The 21,958-nt window shown below is 36.1% G+C and overlaps 1 protein-coding gene across 1 annotated transcript in view; it reads right to left on the bottom strand.

Moving 5' to 3' along the window:
- The window catches only part of LOC113226945 (ATP-binding cassette sub-family G member 1), a 90,544-nt gene that overhangs the window by 35,805 nt on the left and 32,781 nt on the right, over positions 1 to 21,958 (bottom strand). The window lies entirely within an intron of this gene.

Raw genomic sequence — 21,958 nt, 5'->3', positions numbered from 1 at the left:
AAATTGTATCGATAAAAAAGCAGGATGAGTTGATAGTTACGAAGAGAAGTAGTTTCCTTTGATAAAAGGTTGACGACAGGAGCCATGACCATAAATGAATAAATGGATATTGATTTAGCGTATCCAAATAATTGTAATATTTTTAAATAAAAAGAGTTAGTCCAGGGAAGTACTGCCACCTTACTTATTTCTGCCGCCAAGCAGTAATGTGAGCATTACTACGTTTTGAAGGGTAAGGGTGCTGGTCAAACTACAGGCACATAGGACTTGTCAACTTAAGTCTCATGGTGTGTGATATAAAGCTCTGAATGACACTGCAACTGTCATGAACATGCGTGACGACTTGTTCAATCCGTCACTTGGTATCAAAAAAAATATTTAGAAAACAAATGCGGCAACTGATAGATGAACATCACTAAGCTTAAACTGATATTATGTTGCACGCATAATCGGAAACAAATTCATTGTTAAGTTGCAATAAATAAAACAAGGAAATAATAAAAAATAAAATAAATAAAAAAGCCGAGAGATATTTTACTGAAGGTCAAATGGAAACAGGAAGTTCATTATCATGATTTTACGTCGGATGTATGCAGGATCAGTAAAATATGCGTCATTCCGTCATTCCATTGTCTGACAGTTTTGCACTTGACAACTGCCTAAAGAAAAGGGTGTGATTCAGAGGTGTGCATTCACTAATGTGAACCCGCGTAACCTGCATATTTAGCACTTAACACTTACTTAAGAAACCAGTAACGTCTAACTTTTTTAACGTCTAACGGCAGCATTTCCCTTTTGAATAGCTAAACTTATTCTTTGGTGAAAATAAATAGTAGGCTTTGTGGTCACCGTGCTTTAATTTATTTGTGGCTTCTTGTTGTCCTAATAAATGCTTATTATAGTTACTATTATTTTGGGTGTCTACTCATATACCTCTCATATGAATAGACACCCATAATATAAGTATAAGATTACTCTTACGTGAAACACAACTATAGCCCCATACAAAAATGGTCGGAAATCTAGAATTATCTAATGGATTTGTCCGATTTTGTTAGTAAGGCAGGATTTGATATTGATGCCGCACTCTGACGGGGACTGTAGGGCAGGACCTCTCGCTGCCGAGCGTGGTTGCCGCCATGCTCGATAGCGAGGAGTCCTGGGAGGCGGTGGCCTCCTTTTGCGCAGAGGTTATGTCGCAAAAGGAGGCCGCGGAGCGGGTGCGCGAGGACGCGGCAGACGCGCACCCGCTCCGGCGCAGACGTACGGGGAGAAGGCGAAGGCAGTTCGCTGCTCGCCTGATCCCCTAGTGAGACCAGCGGGCTCTGGACAGGGACCCCGGAGCCTGCATTGCACGGCCTCACTCGTCTGGGGGGCGGGTCGGAGGACAACCGACTCGCCCCTCCGTTGGCGCGGGAGCCCTGGCGTAAGCTAGGGCGGCCGGGCGGCGTCGTGATGAATGTTCACTGATCCCACGGCGCCGACTCAACCGGCGAGAGGGAAACCCGGGGGGGTTTTGGTGGGGTAGGCCCTCCAGTCTGGAGGGAGAGTCCCCACATAACCCCTGAGTCTCCCTGGGCTCAGGGGTATCCATAAAGATTTCCCCCCCGTCAAAAAAAAAAAAAAGGAGTTGATATTGAAAGTTACTGACTTAGGATTTGATCGATTTTGAATGATGCTTGATGGATTTGATTAGTTCTGTTGATGAAGTACTGGAAAAGTCAGGGATAGTCAATGGCTGCTTTGTGAAAAGGCAACAATGTGCTTGTCTAAATGATGGAATTAAAAATTAAAACTATTTTTATTGAAAAATAAAATTCTTAAAGTTAAAATGAAAATTTTAAAAAATAAATTTGAAAAATTTTAAATCTTAAAACTGTTTCGTTCTAAAGAACGATACCGGTAAGTATTTGTTTTACCAAATAATTACAGCTATTCCTTTGTGTATTGCGTGTCTTCATTATTATTTTACTTAGGTATATATTATATAAGTCCACAATTATTACGATATAAATTCGTAAGTTTCTCACAGAACGCGCTGACTGCAAAAAAAAGTCTGTTTTAAACCCATTATAAACATCTGTAACAAGCACATAGAGAAATTTGTAAGATTTGGTAACTCGATCTGTAGCTTAGTTGGTAAGAGCGGCGGTCCTGGCATATCACCAGACGCTGGTTCGAGTCCAGTCAGATCAAAGATACTTTTCTTTATGCTGTTCTATCTTTGTATCAATTTAACAAGTGGAGTATTTTCACAAAAAATATATAAATATATTAACAATTTTAGAAGCAGTAGAGCTCCTTGTGAAAGAGTTCGTCCAGGACAGTACTGCCACCTGACCTATTTCTGCCGCCAAGCAATAATGCCAGCATTAATGTGTTACGGTTTTGAAGGGTAAAGGTACTGGTGGAATTACAGGCACATGGGCTTTGTTAACTTATGTCTAAGGGTGACGGGCGCAGTGGCAGGGTCCCTCAGATTTTTGCGATTTGAAGCTCTGAGCGGCACTGCAACTGTTATAGACAGGCGTGTATCTTATCATCAGGCGCACGATTTATTCGTCCCGTCACTTGATGTTACAAAAAATATAATCGTCCCGTCGCTAGATATTATAAAAAAATAATAAAATAAAATATCATGATATTCAATAATTAAATATTATCACTACGTTCAATATTATTATTATCATCATACCGCTGCCATTGTCAAAATTAATTTGCTTTGAAAACTCAGAACCACGACCAAAAGATTTAAAGAAATGTAATAGGGTTTTCTTAGCTTGCTTGCAAGCTCAATAAGTCCTTGCAATATTTGTACGTATGTGTTGTAAGCGTGAGCTCAAGGGAAAAGCATTGCCGTGTTAGCAAATATTTTTCAAAATATATACTGCGCTTAGGTATCGGCGTTTCACAATCCTTATAAAGGACAACATAACCTTAAGAGATCTGCAATCCCTGCTCTCGCTTAGTTTGAAATTGCATGCGCTTATTCAAACTAAAGTTTCCAGAGAGAACAGGTTTAGCGTGTCTACTGTCTAAAAAGTAGACAAAAAAGTCTTCTTCAAGGTGTCGGAAAGTGACGGGACGAACAAGTTCTGCGCCTGATGGCAAGCTACACGCCTGTCCATAACAGTTGCAGTGCCATTCAGAGCTTTAAATCGTAAAGATCTTAAGGGCACTGCGCCCGTCACCCTTAGACATACGTCAAGGTTAGGAGATATTGTATTGGTAGAAACATCTGACAAGCGTATATATTGACCCTTATACGTTTGCATGAGGGCAGAGACGTAGTGTGCCGTGTAGGTACTATCAAAACTGGAGTCTTCATTCGTGTCCTTAAAAAATATACTTGCCGGAAGGTGCACAACAAGTCAAATAACCGCACTCTTTCTATCTTGTCACGTTTTTTTTTTTATTTTTCATTTTTTGTATTTTTCATTAATTTTTTAAGACATCTGACTTTTTGTGAAATCAGAAATATCTCATTAAATACATGGCTATTCAAACTATCCATGCCCTTTTTTCAACCCAATCAGAGGCTATTTCTGTACAGACTTAAAATGAAACGTCCTTTGCTTATTTCCTTAGTAAAGTGAAACTTCGTTTCGAATTGCATATCCAGTCACTGTCCGCGATTTAATGCTTATTGTTTGTTTTTAGAATGGACGAGTAAAGTTGAAAGGGGTTAAGTTCTCGGGAAAACACGGTGTCATGCTTTGCGTTCCGTTGTAACTGTAGTACCAAATTAAATATGCAGTTGACATTACAACTTCAGGATGTATAACGAAAGCCTTCAACATTGTTCAACTGTACACATAACTTGGCAGCACATATAGTACGCAATTATTATGCGCAGTTTAACGTTGCTGACCGTTTTTATGAGTTTGTTGTCACCTTTCAATGAAATGTTATTATTTATGTGCATAGGCTCTGCGCTTTGATATATTTTAGTGCTTCTTCCGATTGCTATAAAACGGTCTTCGAATTTTGACACACTTTTGGTTTGAGTCATACGTGTGGCGCACTATAAGTTTCCGGAATGAATAAAAAAAAAATACTATAAATGGTCAGAAATGATTTATTGTTTCTCAAAATATTCTCCGTTAATGTTAATGTACTTTTTCATACGAATGAACCAATTTTAAAAACATTTATGCCACTCCTCCGTGACAGTCTCTGAAATTTATTTTTCATACCTTCGACAGCCTCTTCAGGTAATAAAAATCGTTGACCGCATAATTGGTTCTTATATTTGGAAATAAATAAAAATCACAAGGTGCCAAGTCGGGACTGTACGCGGGATGGCTCATAAAGTCAACGTTGTGCTCCTTAAAACATTTATTTGTCTGCCTGGCCGTGTGAGAACAGGCATTGTCGTGGTGCACGATGATACGTTTACGGCTATTTTTACGGAGTTTGTCAATAACTTTCGGCAACCAAATAATCGTGTACCAATCACTATTCACGGTACAACGATTCTAGCAACAGTAGCCACGTGTCCAGTTTTATTAAAAAAAGAAGCAATCATCCAGGCACTTTGCACGCGCACCACTATGGTTAGTTTCGGCTCATCTCGAAAGACCCATACGCTCGATTGCTGTTTTGTTTTAGGATCGAAACTATAAATCCATGTTTTGTCACCTATTACTATGTCCCACACCAAATTTGACGCCCCTTCGTTGAATCTGGTAAGCATGGCGTTGCATCAAGTGACGCGATCCGTTTTTTGAACCGTAAGTCAAATTGTGTGGGAACCACCGAGAGCACAGGTTTTTCACACACATCTCATTTATGTCACATGCCTGTCTGTTTTGATCATACGGCGTACAGAATCAATGTTTTTGTTGTTCACAGCAATGGACGGGCGACCATCACGAAATTCGTCACTGAGATTCACACGACCGCGTTTGAATTCTGCAAACCAGCTATAAATAGTCGTCTTGCATGGTGCTTCATCGCCAAAATCAGTTTGAAGCCGAGCGAAGCTCCGCTGAGCTGTTAACTTACACTTAAAGTCGTAGAAAATCATACTACGAAAATATCAGTGCAGTATAGTATAGTTAAATCCATGCTAATCTAGACAACCAATTTCTAAAATGATGCCATAATGTAAAAACAAGTGACAGTCAGATGAAACAAACTGTATTCTACAGCCAAAGAGGTCCATTTTCAAATGTTGTAATTAGTTTTTAAATATTGTTTATGTAAGTGGCCAGTTCCAGAAACTTATAGTGCGCCCTATAAAGAGCGTCGACTTTGGAACCCCAACTCAACGTTTTTACGAATTGAGAATGAGGGTACCAGGAATTGGGAATGAGGGCCTGCATCATTGGCACTAAACTCTACAAATTAAAGGTTAAATTGATAAGACATTCTTAACACAACGTGGGAGGAGTATCTTTTGCATTGCAAGTATCGGGTTAAGACGTATTTAAGTTTAGTGCAAGTGAATAGGGCGTTTTTGATGTCGTCTTTCTGCTCACCAACTTTTGACAATGATGTCGTAACAGTATAAATTTTAAGATCTGATCCAGCGTTCAACTTTTTTTTATAATACCAAGTGACGGAACGAACAAGTTCCGTCACTTGGTATTAGGTTATGGTAAGCTACACGCCTGTCCATAACAGTTGCTGTGCCATTCAGAGCTTTAAATAGTAAAGACCTGAAGAGCACTGCGCTCGTCACCCTGATACATAAGTTGAAAATTTTATGTGCCTGTGATTTCACCAACACCCTTACCCTTCAAAACCGAAACATAGTAATGCTGATATTAGTGTTTGGCGGTAGAAATAGGTAAGGTGGCAGTACTTCACTGGATGAACTCTTTCACAAGGAGCTCTACTGCTATTAGTGGAGAACGATTTTAGATGGAATTGGACGGATTGGAATTTCAAACGGAGTTGGACGATTATTAGGTAATCGTAAGTCATGAGTTTGACATCAAGTGTATGTACAGAGGATGTATGTTAAGTGAATCAGCATTCACTTCAACAGCGAAGGAAAACATGCCATGAAACCAGCACTAGTCAATCACGGGCCCGCTTTTTAAACCCGTGTCTTATTGTGGGACCTATCTGAGTTCCCAAGCAGCACACCCATATCTAAATATATACTAATAGAATTTAATTCGAATGAATATTTTAAGAGTTCAAATTCCCTCAAGATATCTCGAAGAAGGTTTCTAGATAATTTAAAGTAAAAGTGGGCTCAAATTTATTAGTAGATCACAAGAATGCTTTGAGAAACTATCTGTAGGTAGTGTTAAGAGTAATTCTTATCTTTTTTCTAAAATAACCCTTCTAGAATGCTAAAAGACTATTTGTAGAATGTAGACAGTTTTTATTTAGTCTTGTAGATAATTTATAGTCTACGATAGTTTTCTTAGTAATGCTATTTTAAAACCAAAATACTAAAGCGTTACAAACATAGGACGCAATTCTCTTAATACTAATAGATTTCAAGTTTAATGGCTTACAAAATATAAACTATCAAAATTGCAACATGGCGAAATTAGATATAATATTTTTGAATTTTTCGCGCAATGTTTAATCGGTTAGAAAGCGCATATTGACGTGCGACTTTAAATACATTGTGAAAAGTGATGTAAAACCTGCCATAAAAGTAATGCGCTCCCTAAATTTTAAATATTTATGTATAAAATATAAACTTAATAAAAATACAGTTATTGATTTTCGGTTTTAAATATTTATAGAAAGCTTAAATGTACAAAATAACTCACAAAACAAACCATTTCCAAGAAGTTCTAGGCTTCTTCAAGCTAATTTCAACTTAGATTTGCTTTTTAAAAAGAAAAGAAATTTTTCTCGGCTGCTTCATAGTCATTCTTTAAAAATAAAAATGGCGATAAGAATTTTAGCTTTTTTCAAAACACAGTTGGGAGCATTTTGTCTATAGCTTTATCTATAGAAAAACTTTAGAATACGAAAAGATTATTTTTACTTGCTTTAGTGCAGTTGAACTTGTCAAAGAATATTCCTCCTATGAGATTTTTATGATTGTCTACAAAACGCGATGTTTCTAAGCGATTTTTTCTTTTGACTGTATTACAAAACCTTTATAAGGTTATACGAAAAAGTGAGCGTTTTATGCATTGACCTACCAACAAAATAAAAACTTTATAAAACACTAGGTCAAAAAAACAATTGAAAAAAATCCAACTTGTCGCAAAAAAACGTTATTCTGTATAATTATATGGAATGTGTTATAATATGACTAGAAAGGTGGATAAATTTCGTATCATTTCAATATAAGGAATATTTTAATGACATACGTAACTTATGATGGAAGAAATAAAAGTTTCATTACAAAATTGAGGTTATTTTTCACGCCAACCACATTTCACACAATGATTTCACTGTATTCTATTGATAGACGGCACAATACACATACACAAGATTGAAGTACAGTAGTTTACGCTCTCATTTCAAATGTTTTTATTATTTCACAACACGGAATTACTTCACAATGTTTATTTATTTGTCAACAAACAAATGCCGGCCATGACTGGCCCGAGCACGAATTACGACTATTGTATGCAGCGTTGCCAATTGTGGGGAGTTTCAACTAGATTGGGGATTTTGTGGGACTTGGCGCTATGTGAGGAAAATATGGGGATTCTAACATTTTATCATTTTGTTTAATCTATCAATTGCTGATGCATCGCTAGTTTGATCGTTACTGTTAGAAACACGTGACGGACTATATCGACGTGTTATTCAACATCGCACATCCCTCGTAGTATCAACAAGCAGCTTAAATAGAATGATTATTAGAGCACTTGGTTCTGAATTGTAAAATTACCAGTCGGTGCATGTTGAGTTCGCGATTCTTTTTCCCGCTTAGGACGCGGACGGTCCCCGGTATGAAGCAAAACGAAATCAGCTATTGATAAACAAAGCCGAGCAGTTAGTACTTCCACACCATAACTGACCACGCGTCAAGTTTAAATATTAAATATAGGTCGAAACTCATTGATTATTTCTAACGTTAACATAGTGTCACCAAATGCACAACTAATAATCAATTTACTTAATTTTGTAAGGCAAAGAAAAATGATTTTTTGTTCAGACTGATTACAAATTAATGTTGAATCTAATTAATGTTATAATTATTATAACTGTCTCCGTGGCCGAACGGTTACCATGCCGGACTGCCATGCAGAGGTCCCAGGTTCAATTCCCGGGTCGGGCAAAATATTTGTATGGCCTACATTCATTTCTCTCGTGAGTTTGGATGTAATTTGTGGCTGTTTACGTGTGTGTCCATGGCACCCGCGACACAGGGTTTCCCTAGTGCGGGGCTATGCTGAGTGTGTACGTTATTATTATTATTATATAGTGATTTTCGGGGATTTTGAACAATTGGCATTGGCAACGCTGATTGTATCGAATGATGTGACTTAATATCCAAGGTTTACCACCGCCACCAGATCTTTTAATATTCTTTACTTTATCCATTTTGCATGAACTCTTATAACGTCCAATAGAGTAAAAACCCTAATTGTAATATTTTTTTAAATAAAATCTACCGAAGACGCGCTATAACGTGTTTGTCAATAAGTACAAACACTACAGAATGTCTATAAATTAATTATATCTAGAATAAACTTAAGAACACTAGTTTTTAGAGTATTCATAGGCTTTACTGGATGTGTATAGAACAATTTTGCTAAAAAAAATCAGTTGTTCTACAGATGAACTTAAAATAAGGACTATAAGAGTAAATCTTAAGATAGATTATACTTAATTAAGTATGGTATTAAGAAGGTGTTAAAATTTTGACTTGAGTGAAATAAGTCTATAAGAACAATTTCTTTTTTCTAAAACCATTTATAGAGAACTATTATCTAAATCTATACCATATTAAGACTGTTTATAGATATAACAGTTTTACGGCTTATAAAGTGTGCTCCTTGGGTTGGTAACGATAATAATATAAGAAAGTAACTATCGTATAAACGGCATAAAGCAATGCTTTTTCCTGATTTTCAATTATTCATTTTTTAATTATTAAAAGAGTTGTTAGTTGTAAATTGGCTGCAGTAACCTAGTCACGAACCAAGTGACGGGACGAACAAGTCGTGCGCCAGGTTGTAAACGACTCGCCTGATAACCGCAATGCCGCTCAGAGCTTCAAAGCGCAGAGTTGACAAGTTGACAAATAGCATGTGTGTGTAATTTTACCAGCACCCTTACCCTTCTAAATTGGAATGCAGTGTTGCTCACATTATTGCTTGGTAGCAGAAATAGGTAGGGTGGTAGTACTTCCCTAAATAAGTAGTTTTAAATGCATTTTTATTAATAATCACATCAGGTGGTGTAGTTTTAAATTGTATTTTCCGAGATATAACTAAGATGGAAGGATTTTCATAGACGATAGACATTTCCGTCTCATTTAAATAAACAGAGTCATACATTGTATTCAAATGTATGCTAGAAGACGTAACTAAATTTGGATTTTACTGGGTTTTACCATCACCTCATGTTTATTATAACTGTAACCCTATTTTGTTCATACAATTCTCTTTAAGACTAAGAAGAGTTGTATTTCGACAACTCATTCTTTGGTTTTGTTAATTAAGTGGCAAAGAGATGTTAAAATAATTAAGTTCTGGTTGTTGGAATACCGCTATATATCGATACTGGAAGGCAAAATGAGTTTTTCATATACTTGGAATCAGAAAAAAAAATCCTTTGTATGCTTCATCAAAAATCCGTGTCAAAAATCGAAGTCGTGTTACGAGAAAATATCATAGCAAAATTACGATACGAAATTACGAATAATGCGCAATTTTTTTCTGATTCCAAATATATAAAAAAACTTTTTTCGCATTTTTTGAGATATCATATTGTTTTCTAGTGTCGACATCGATATAGATAACCATCTATTAAAATAGAGAAAAGCATACTAAAAATCTGTCAGATCTACTTTAAAGTAGGTAGGTTAATTACACAGATATCCAAATAAATTATTTATTTAGATGTCTGTGTTATATAATCTTTAATATCTTGATATTAAAGATTATATAACACAGACTAAAAATAAGTGACTTGACCCTTGGGTCAACTCACTTATTTTGAGTGTTTCTGCAAATATATTCGTCAACTCACGAAATTCAATTTTAAATTTAGTAGCGGTCTACCGCTCCTTGTGAAACAATTCGTCTAGGGAAATACCTTGCCTATTTCTGCCGCCAATCGGTAATGTGAGCATTACAGCGTTCCTTTTTGAAGGGTAAGGGTGCTGGTGAAATTGCAGGCACATGGGACTTGTAAACGTTATATCTCAGGATGACGTATGCAGTGGCAGTGCTTCTCAGATCTTTGCGGTTTAAAGCTCATAGTGTCACTTACCACTAGGTGCACGACATGTTTGTACCGTCGCGTCGCTTGATATCATTAAAGAAATAGTACAATAGGACGCGTTTTTATCAGTAAAAACCGTGCGAAACGAAGCTAAGCCATTATCGTTATTTTATATTTCGTAATAGACCCCTTGCTTATTGTGCTAGACGACATCACCATTCCGGCTCTCATAGAGCGCGTCACAAAGACTGGCTCGCAATATGAATAATTCACGAAACACATGGCTTCTCTCGACCATCTATCAATATCGAAGGCTGAATATTGACATTTGTCAACTAATATTAGTAATTTATCACTTGTTATTAAGAGTCAATATTTTGCAACTTTTTTTGATGTAAGAAGGGCACATCTGCGAAAATTACAGCTTTAGGTTTGCAGATGTTACGAACGAAATTTGTAATAATATTTTTTATTCTTCAAATTTTATGCATTTTCAAAAGCAGCAACAATGTCCATTATAAAACCTTTCGTAGTTAAATAACATAACATAACAAATATGCCTGCTGTACACATTTTCTTTTCGTGTGATGTGTGTTTAATTTAATAATTATCACATAAATTTAATGGAGAAGAATTTCTTGGTGAAACCTTGTCTGAGACAGCTCACGTACTAGGTCAATGTGATGAACTCTGACCTACATTTTTTTTCTGGATGAGATTCAGCGTAGTAGTAGAATGATGGGTTTATTATTTGACAACCTCCGTGGCCCAACGGCTTATACTTTGGTTTGGTTGCTGGATGCGGAGGTCCCAGGTTCGATTCCTAGTAGGACCAAATCGGGATATGTATTTTTGAAATTGATTCTTGTGGGTTATGATCTTCAGTATTGAAAGAACGACTGGATAGTTTGTTAGCGTCAGTGCCATAGTGTCGATTTCTGCCGCCCGTGGCCAATGTTAAATTTGCTCTATTTACACGATCACAAAAGTAGTACGTTTCGGCAGGTTCGGCTTGAGCATTTTGATGCCTGCCTGCGTTGTTCAGGATATCGTTTTCTCAAGTATTGGAATTTATTTTTTAATTTCAAGTAAAAAAAAATAATTCAGGACTAGGTAGGACTAGGCCGCGCGCTCGCCACCGGCCCCGTTGTTGTGCAGCCCGGGGCCATGGCCTCCTCTGCACCACCCACGCTACGTCACTTGTTAAAAGATAGGGCTTATTAGACAAAACGAAATATCGACGCAGCTCTTTACGAAAATTAGACAGTTTTTTTTTAATGACTTCATCATTGTTCGAATACAAAAATGAGTCAATTGTTTTGTAATTTGAAATAGAAACATCTTGGGAAATGCTTCTGCCGCGCGACCTTCATTTTAACAGTAGAATGACTAGGGATCCAATTATCATGTAAATCATGACTCGTATAACGTCATCATCGACTTGACTTGCAAATCACACTCGCGGAACGATTGAACGGTTAAATTTACACTTTGATAATTTGTCGCTTCTAGTCTGTCATTTTGCATTGAAATAATTATACTGAATCATTACATGGAATCATTTGACATTTAGTACGTAGTTAAGGCATTGTGATGTGAATTAATTTGTAGGTAGGGTGGCCTTAATTAGGTGTTAATAGATTTTTAAAAACAATGAAATGTATATTGTTAAGATATAATTAATTTATTATACACCGATGAGTTCACGAGATCTTACTTGTTAGATCCTATATCTTTCGTATAATTAAAATTTATGCAAATTAACCGTGAAACTCAATTGCGATAGTTGAAAAATATCGCAAATTATTATTATGTATGCGTCCTCAATTAATTATTATCTTACAGTTTTCCCAGTAACCCGGAGGTTGCCTGGAAGAGATTGTTATATAGCAAGATGACCGCCTGGCATACCTGTCTTTTTATTTTTTGTATTGTTATATTGTATTTGTTCTAATTTGCAATAAAGAATATTTGCATTGTAATAATAAGCCTTCGAGCACCTCATGTGTCATTGACATAATCTTACTTATTTACGTACTCATCTATTTCTGCCGCCAAGCAGTAATGGGAGTAAGGGTGCTGGTGAAATTGCAGGCACTTGGGACTTGCCAACTTATGTCCTCAGGGTGACGGGCTCACAGGCAGTGGCCCTCGGATCTTTATTTTATTTTATACTTAAGTTCATCAACAGTAAATATATATTATTTATTAATATACTCGTAGATAACAGTGTAATGTTACATTAGTATTGTACCTAAATGTTCTACACAGAGGTACACAGCATTAATGTAATAAAATAATAACAAGCAGCACAAAGAACTTATGAAATTACTGGGAAAGCGTTTCGAGAATGATCTTCATCATTTAAAGCTCTAGTGGCACTGAAACTGTTATGAACAGTCGTATTGCTTACTACCAGACGCACATCGTATCAAAAAAACAAAAAACGTATGTGTTGCAGCATCAACAATAAACCTACACTCCACGGTGATTCACGCTCCATACTAAGGCGGTCATAAATACGTAACTCCGAAATTATTATTATTTTTTTATTTTATTACGTTAAAATATGATTAGGTAAACGTAAATTAATAAAATTATACATTTTAAAAAATATTTGACAATATTTAGGTGTAAAAATGTCTCGCAGTAATTTTGTTTTTAGACGATGTATCTAAAACATTTTATACTGCGACTTTTAATGGTAAAACTGTGTAAATAATGATTATTTGTATTAACAATAACCACAAATGAATAAACTAAAACAATAAAAATACATAAAAAAGTTCATTTTACAAAATACAAACAAAACACAAATTATACCAAAATACATTAAATCTCAACAATATTAACTTTAAATACATAACAAGTCTAATACAGCTTTTGACAGTACACCTTTTTTTTTAACAGGTAACTTTCGTAGACCTGTTATGAAGGGATCTGAATGAAGAAGCAGCCTATTTACTAAATCTGTGTTGGTCACAATGCGACTCATTTTACGCGTATGATTTTTTCTAAAAGACTTGATGTATTTGTTAGTCGCTTCAGCTGCTTCTTCAGACAACTCTCCGATTGACAACAAACCGTAATCTATAACATTAGCACCATGAATTAGAACTTTGTGAACGGAAGCAGGCATGTTATACCACGGATACTCGGCAATTAACTGCCGAGCCGTCTCTAAAGCGAACTCTTCGAAGTTCGTCTTATTAATATTATATCCCGAATTTAAACATTGAAGGATGATCCAGCAACGATCTAGGAGATCCTTCTTGATCCCAGTAATTTCAGCGGAAATTTCTGAATTCGAGAAAAACCGCCTGGCTGTATTACCATCGTTTGATGTTCCGCTTCCGCCACTTTTAGGCTTATCCACTATAAGCCCTAATCTTTCTCTAAATTGAGTCTGAACATATGATTTTTTTGCAGCAACAAGCATTTTGTCATTAGCGGACCTAGCTTGCCATTTCCTAACATCTAACTTGAACGCGACATGAACAAAATATTCAAAAAAACGTATTAACGCGTGAAGAGGTGATAAACCAAATTCATATTTACTCTCATCGACTTCCTTATTTAAACATTCGTCAATTTTGTTCATTTCACTGGGCAAGGCGTTACAAATAAAACATTTTGATGAAAAAACACCACTAAGTGCATTACACACTTTACCATCTACCATAGTAAGTTGCAAACAATGAGTAATGCGATATTCGCGATCTTCTTCCTTGAAAACAGTAGGCTGCAAGTTCCTTATTTTATCTTTAAAATGAGCTTCTTCCTCAACTAACACTGCAGTCGATTCCTTCAAATATCGGAGGCGTATAGGACGACAGTATCGAGTTGATGAAGGACGAGGATTTTTCCACAAAACTACTTCAAAACTACTGAATTTTCTTTGTTATCTGTTGTCAAAACAAGCTGAAGTGGCACATACAAAGTAACAAACAGGCTACTGTCTTCAAGAGTGGAGTCAGAAAAACACTGTTTATATTCTGAATGCCCTGTACTGCCATCGAAACCCCATTTCCCTATCAAAGATATCTTATCTAGAGACTCATTAGGTACACTATCCAAAACATCTTTTTGAGACTTGAGAATCCGATTGGCAGTATGATCTAATAAACTTTGAAGTTCGACTTCGGCGGATGATTCTGTAACAGTAATATCTGAAGGATAACAGTGTTTTTTAGATTCCACGACACTTTGGTAAGATGGGAAAATGGTTTTTGAAAACTTATTGTCTATAAATTTCTTTACTAATATATATTGATGTCGAGTTAACTGAGCTTCAACAATGAGCGATAAAACTTCGCTAGAATCGATTTCAGGACAAGACAAGCTATCGGACGCATTGAGCAATGACTGTACAAGAGAAGGGTCTTGGTTAGACAAACTAGCCAATCTTCTCCTTTTTGTACGTTTACTGGTGTCGTCAAAGTTAATTCTCGGACGGCCATGCGATGAAGAAGTTGATGGTTTAACTTCGTCAAAGCTCTGAGATACACGTAACTCAGTTCGCTGTACATCAATATTTTCAACGACATGCAGCCAATCTGAATATTTTTCTAAGAATTTAGATCTAGTACGATTCGACTTTGCCCAGTAGTGGGAAATTCGTTTACAAATATTCTTAATTTTAAGGCTTAAAGTCTCTAAATCAATATTTTCGATGTCGTCAGAAAGGGATGATGTTTCGGTCAAAGTGCTCAGGACGTGTTGCATTTTTTCATTTGGATTACCCACTTTAGAGTGCCAAATATCAAAAATTGTCATCCTCGATACAGAACATTTGAAAAATGTACCTAAAACAATATGAAAGCTGAACTTAAAAAAAAATTAAAAATTCAATACTATGGACATGCATACTTTGACACCCCTTTAAGCCAAGAAGAGGCAGCAAGATGCAAATGAAACTTATAGCTCTTAATAAGGACATACTCCTTATTCAAAAACCATATACCTCAGGTGCAGCTCAGCGCAGCCAAAAGTTGTAGGTCTAAAGGAAATTAAGTTATGCCAAAAATTTTCACCAAAAAACTGCCTTCAATAAAAAAATTATATAAAAAAAATATGCATAAAAAAAATTTAAAAAAATTGATAATAAAAGTACATACCATGCTCTTGGATCTCCATGCTTTCACAACACGTAAACACTTGATTTGGAATAGTGACACTCAAAAACAAAGTGATTAAGTTTCGATGACTCACACGTGGTGATAATTAGTCTCGCGATGCGCTCACTTCCGATGCACAAAAGTTAATGATAACGTGACCTAATTACATTGATATTTATAGTTTTTGGAAGCTTGTTAACTAGTTACTAACTTAGTGAGTTGATCTAACCGGGATAAGCCAATGATTTTTTTTGATTTATGGCCTATGGGGGAATCACAGTGCACTCCTTGACAGCCGACATAGGCAGTAAGGCTGAGATTTACAAAAGGAACTCTGAATTTATGCAAAAAAGACGAACTAAGCAAGATATTCGTATTTATAAAACGAACTTAGCCTAATTTCAAAGTTAAAGTCAGAAATGATAAACTCAAAGTTGCATTTACTTTCGTTTTTTAAAGCGAAAAACTTGTCTAATTCGCCATTTATGCTTAGTGGAAGTCAACGTTCGTTTTATAAGTATCGGCCCTTATTATTAGCTCCTTATATAAATTTTTTATAGTCAAGCCAATATTTCGTCATTGCAACAACATTTCCATAACGACGAGTGAATAGCTACATCTTTTTTTTTTATCAAAGTAACTATCGATAACGAAAGTATTAAACCAGTATCAAATAAATATCGGTAGTTGTTACCATAATAACTAGTCTCATAGTGAGTTAACAATCAATATAAAACATAAAAATTCCATAAAATTAATCACTGATCGGAGTCAAATCGTAACACCGTTCAGTGTTTGTATAAAATGGGTCAATGCCATATAGCACTTTTTCAAGGAGCTACAAAATGCGCATCGGTGAAATATACGAGTAGTTATGTGATTTATTTTTCCATGATTAAAAAAGTACTTGCACTCTGCGTTTAGTTTTAATATATAATAGTGTTTAGTTGCGGTAACAATGACAAATGTTAAGCAAAGCATTTTTTTGTTACTTTGTTAGACATTTTTTCTGGGACAAGAAAGAAAACGAAAAAAACTGTAAATTTTTTAAACTTTAAATTTTCTAATTCGGAAAAAATGTCAATCTCCATCTTTTAGACCATCCTCATCGTAGTATATATTTTTCCGAAATACGATTGCAACTCACACTTACATTTACGTACAAAGTATCCTGAATCTTGTTTCCAATCGATGTTGAAATCGTATTGTGTTAATTGTTGAAACAACAAAGGAAGATTGCGATTAAAATCAATGCATATGCAACATGAAACATCATTAAGTTTCGCTTAACGCAATAACTCTCTGTTTTAAATTAGTTTTGATATTAATTAAATAGTAATAATAACTTACTAACTTGTGACGCGCAGATTTGGTCACTTACAAAAATCCAAAAGTCCAGACTCGGGGTCTGTCAACGAGCAATGGAGCGCAGCATACTAGGTGTGAAACGGACCGAGCGAATTCGGAACACGACACTGCGCTCCCAAACTCAGATTGCTGATGTAGCCCAAAAAGCTGCGAAGCTGAAATGGTGTTGGGCTGATCATGTCTGCCGCATGCCTGAAGACTTGTGGGCCAAGCTAACCACTCAGGGTACATCAGGCTAAATGTAAATGTAAAATAATAAGAGCTAATGGTACAATATATTTAATTATTTTAACAACACTAAAGCGTGAAACACACAGTGAGCGGGTTCGGGTCGGGAGCGTATCGAGTCGGGTGTAATTTCCGTGTATTTACATTGACGACAAGACTGCATGCGCGGGCGCGAGCGCCCGTCCCGTTCCACTTATTAGAATAGTCCTGTGACCTCCCGACCCGAGCACCCGCTCCCTCTGTGTTTCACGCTTTACTTTTTTTAATTTACACTAATAATGTTTTAAATTGTAGCCTATGATGATGACTGGCTATAATGGATTCTACCGATTTCCTAGCTGGACCATCACCATCATCTCTCAATCGTCTAAATGCTGCACACATGTATTTTCTGAGGAGAGGGTTTAGGCCACAGCCTGCCATATCATTCTAAAGAGAAGATACATCTTTGAAAAATTTAGTGAACCTGTGCTATATATTTTTCTTCACGACCCTTTACGAGTATCTACAAAGTTAGTCATAATTAATAAGCTAAATTGCATCTAAGTCTTTAAATCTCAGTGGTATAAGCCTCGACGACAACAGACGAACAATTCGTGAAAAGTTGTAGTGTCATTCAGTTGTTTATATCACAAAGATCTGAGGGGCACTGCCATTGTGCTCGTCATTCTGAGACATAACTTGACAAGTCTCATGTGCTTGCGATGCTCACATTACTGCGATAGGAATGTACTGTCACCTTTGGCAGTATTTTCCTGGACGAACACTTCCAAAAGGAGCTCTACTGCTACTAAAACTTACTACTTCAACTACTCCAACACATGTACGGATATATACCACCGCTCTAGCGATGTCTGCCGCAAACCAGCAATGCTGTAGTTCAGATTTAATGATGAAGAGACGGCGCATAATCATAGCAAGACACATAGATTTATTAGTTCAGCTGGAAGTGTGTACTTCCTTAATATTACAAATGTCAGTAGACTATGTACCGGTTTGAATAATATAATGTCGGAATACCGAAATACGATGTATACGTTAAAATGCGTCATTTTTGCAATTATTTTCAGCGCTTAAAATCCTTACTGAGTAATGTAACTTATGAGTTTGTCTTTATTTCAATTTTACGTTTCATCGCGTTTAAATGAAAGACATAAACGGCAATAACCTGTAACACAAAGTACAGCTGACTTTTTAATTTTACACGAACAAAATCACTTGTTGTCAATATTTCGACATATATGGGTAGGTTTGGTGTCATTGAACTGAGAAATCGGAACAATGACTCTCCTTGATCTTCCGGGTTTTCGTTGAATGTGATAAAGTTTATTTTTTATGATACCAAGTGTCGGGATGAACAAGTCGTGCGCTTGGCGGTAAGCAACACGCCTGTCCGTAGCAGTTCCAGTACCATTCAGAGCTTTAAATCGCAAAGATCAGAGGGGCACGGCCACTGCGTATGTCGCTTTGAGATATAAGTTCACAAGTCCCACGTATCTAATTTTACTAGCACCCTTACCCTTCGAAACAACGCAGTATTGATCGCATTACTGCTTGGCGGCAGAAATATGTAAAGGGCAGTACTTCCCCGGACGTACTCTTTCACAAGCTGCTACTAAAAATCAGTTGCGTTATTAGTTCTCTATTAACTTTTGTAAATCGTTTCAGCTATTTATTAGGTAGCCAGTTTATATTCAGCGCTAACCGCTCGCCAGGAAGCACTCTTATTATTCTTTATACTTTAATATGTTTGTATTTATCAAGTTTGTTCATGCGTATCAAGCAATACTGACCTTAATGATTACAAAGTGGAAGTTTCGTAAAATAGGATATTTTTACGCGTAAGTTTTTTAAATACATGACTAACGGCCTGTATATCTCACAAAATCAAATTAGCGATTTCCGTCTCATTAAATCGATAAAATGGTAAACAAACAATTAGAACGGGAACGGCGACTGTTAGCAGCGATACAAACGCGCGTTTGTGAAACGTTCGATTGCGTCGCGATTTATAAGCACTTGTTGTTTCCGCGTAAGTTCCGCGTTAGCATCGTAACGCGGAACTGCATCGAGGCAGTCGCTTATGTTGAATCATTATGTGCGAAAAATTTGTATAGGTTTATGCACATTGTTTTCTTTTGTTGATTGTAAGTTTAAAAGTGAAATAAACACATAAATAAATAAATTAATAACGTGAATCGCGTTTACATCGCGATTGTTTGTCGCGTGTGTGTGTAAAGGTAGACGATTAGCGACTACATCGGGACTAAATCGCTGTAGACGCGCAGCTAAAAGTCACTGTGTGTTTTTTTTAACAATAATTTTTATACTACTTGGTAGTGACGGGACGACCAAGTCGTGGGCCTGTCGGTAAGCGACACGCCTGTCCTGTAAATATATGCATTATTTCTGTGGTAATATTTAAGTTTTAAATAAACTAACTGTTACGAAACTATTAACTGTTGCGTATTTCTAAAAGATGTGTTATTATCTATAGTTCCATTGATGTAACGCGTTTAGAAATAGTATGAGCTGTTATATGTATTATTATTATCATGAATAATATGCTGTGTAATGTGTATGTTATAATGTACGTAACATATTGGAATTATTGATAATCTGGGCCCCAGAGTGTTTCTTACACTAGCGTCATAATGCATTTCTTTCAGAGGTCTATCTCTCCCTACGCCTCCATTCACATTCGGACTATAAATTTGTGCCGTCAATTTACCAACATTATCTTTATGCATGACCAAACCATCCAAGCATTTCCCTCTCTATCCTGATCACTACATCATCTTTCATACCACAACGCTCTCTTACTACACTACACTGTTCGGCATTCTGTTTCTAAGCTAAATACCAAGAAAAGTTTCGTAATTTTAAGTAGTAATATTTTGTTTTGATTTTAGGCTATTACTTATAATCATTCCGGGTCTGCAGAGGGGGTATTACATACTCTGCATACCCCCGTATTATTATACACTTTATGTGTAGTTTAGGTAAATACAGTCTGACTATTCTGATTTCAGTTATTGGGTTTTGTGCGCTACTGCACTAAAACTGTGCTCTCTATTTCCATACAAGAAGTATCATTGCGTATAGCAAAAGAATATGTCCTAAAATATCACAGGTGGTGACGAGTTAGTGCTACCGTGCTAAAAGTGTGTTGCTTAAATAAAAACTGCTTCATATTTATTGGACCGCGGTTAGTTTCTGTAACATACTGATATAAGTACCATTACCATTTAAGTAATTATATTTACAAAGTGTATCATTTTAAAATCAGAGCTTGTTATGCGAAGGGGCTTAATATATTATTATTCAGTCTTCAATTTTCCGTTCCAGCTGTGGCTTTGCATAATATTGCAAACACCGTTCATACACTGCATTGGATCCGGTGTGGTAAGAGCACTTACTAAGCTACTACTACCATTTTCGTTATCATTAGTATTAATCCTTCGTCATTTGTTAAAGAATTTCAACTATCAATCTAAAGCGAATGCATAAGGTTTTTTTTTCTCTTTTCACAAGAAGATGCTGTTGATATTAAGCGCATAAATTCAAAGCTTAGTTTCAAAACGAACGGCATCGTCTTTGCTTGTAACAGCTTTGTAAATGCTTTATATTTTTAAATTTTTTGAAAAATGTAAATAAAAAAGCAAATATCATTAGCATAAACTTAGAACTATTTTTGGAAACTTAGGAAGTGTCCACCTTTGTATTGTGGATATTCCAAGGATTCGCACGAAGCCTTTCGCTTCCATATTTATAAGGCAAACGGCTTAGAAGTAGAATTTCCTACCTGCAAACTTATTTTGTAACTTGGACCTTTTCAAGCCGTACATCGTCGACCTCATCGTCACTTTCCATCAGGTGAGATGGAGGTAAAATGCGAATTTTATTTGGCAAAATAAAAAAAAGACCTCGTTTTCGAAAAATTCTTTTCTTTATTTCTGATTTTATATATTACATTTACTTTTTGAAATGTTTTTTAAGTTTTCTAGTTGCCGTTTTTATAATTATTAGCTATTATTTTAGAAAAAAAGTAAACAATTTGAAAAAAAGTATATGTATTTATCACATTTTATCGCAGTTTTTTTTATCTTGGAGGGAGCCATTTCAATGCCTTCTGCATGCATAGGCGTTGTGTAAGTGACAAATGATATTCAAAATGACATTTAGTATTACAGAAACGTTCATGTTGACAAAAAAACGTCGCGAACGTGAAAACATCCTAAAATTATCTTATTATTTATCATTCCTTTTAGGAAGTTAAACAATAGTGTAAATAGATAAAAATATAAAGTACAAATTCGACACTATTATAACAAATTAACGAATATAATAGTAAACGGTATTTTATTTTATCATAATACCATTGACGCATTTAAAATTGAAATAAACAGTGATAAGCTTAGAATTAGTTTGATAGTTGAAATACTATCATGTAACTCCAATTTTTGTACAGTCCAATTCTTAGTAGCAGTAGAGCTCTAGCAGTAGAGCATTGGCAAGCGTTTAGCTTGGCAATAGGCGCACGATTTGTTCATCCCGTCACTTTGTACCATAAAAAAAATATCAACCATTGCCAAAAAAGTTTTCAAAAAAGGTACGTCGTTAAATTTGAGGCAATTCATCATGATTTGGGACACTTCAATTGTTGCAAAACTTCGGTGTTACTGTCAAAAATTAGTCTTCGCACTAACACACCGTTACGGGCCTTTGAGGACTCAGGCGGTGCCCCTTGCTTCACATACCTCTTTATCACACAAATTACCGACACAATACATTCGGGTTGCGTGGATGGCTGTGAAACATATAACAAATACCAGCACCGACTATGACTTTGACCTCTTTGCGACAAGCATTGCGATTGCGACCATTATACCCTAAGGTCTCGGTCTCCTTACTAATGT

This window comes from Hyposmocoma kahamanoa, unplaced genomic scaffold (genome assembly GCF_003589595.1).
Source record: "Hyposmocoma kahamanoa isolate Upper Pololo Valley unplaced genomic scaffold, ASM358959v1 202, whole genome shotgun sequence".
Classification (NCBI taxonomy): Eukaryota; Metazoa; Arthropoda; class Insecta; order Lepidoptera; family Cosmopterigidae; genus Hyposmocoma; species Hyposmocoma kahamanoa.
The sequence above is the reverse complement of the archived record's forward strand: the minus strand, read 5'-3'. Positions and strand labels throughout refer to the sequence as shown.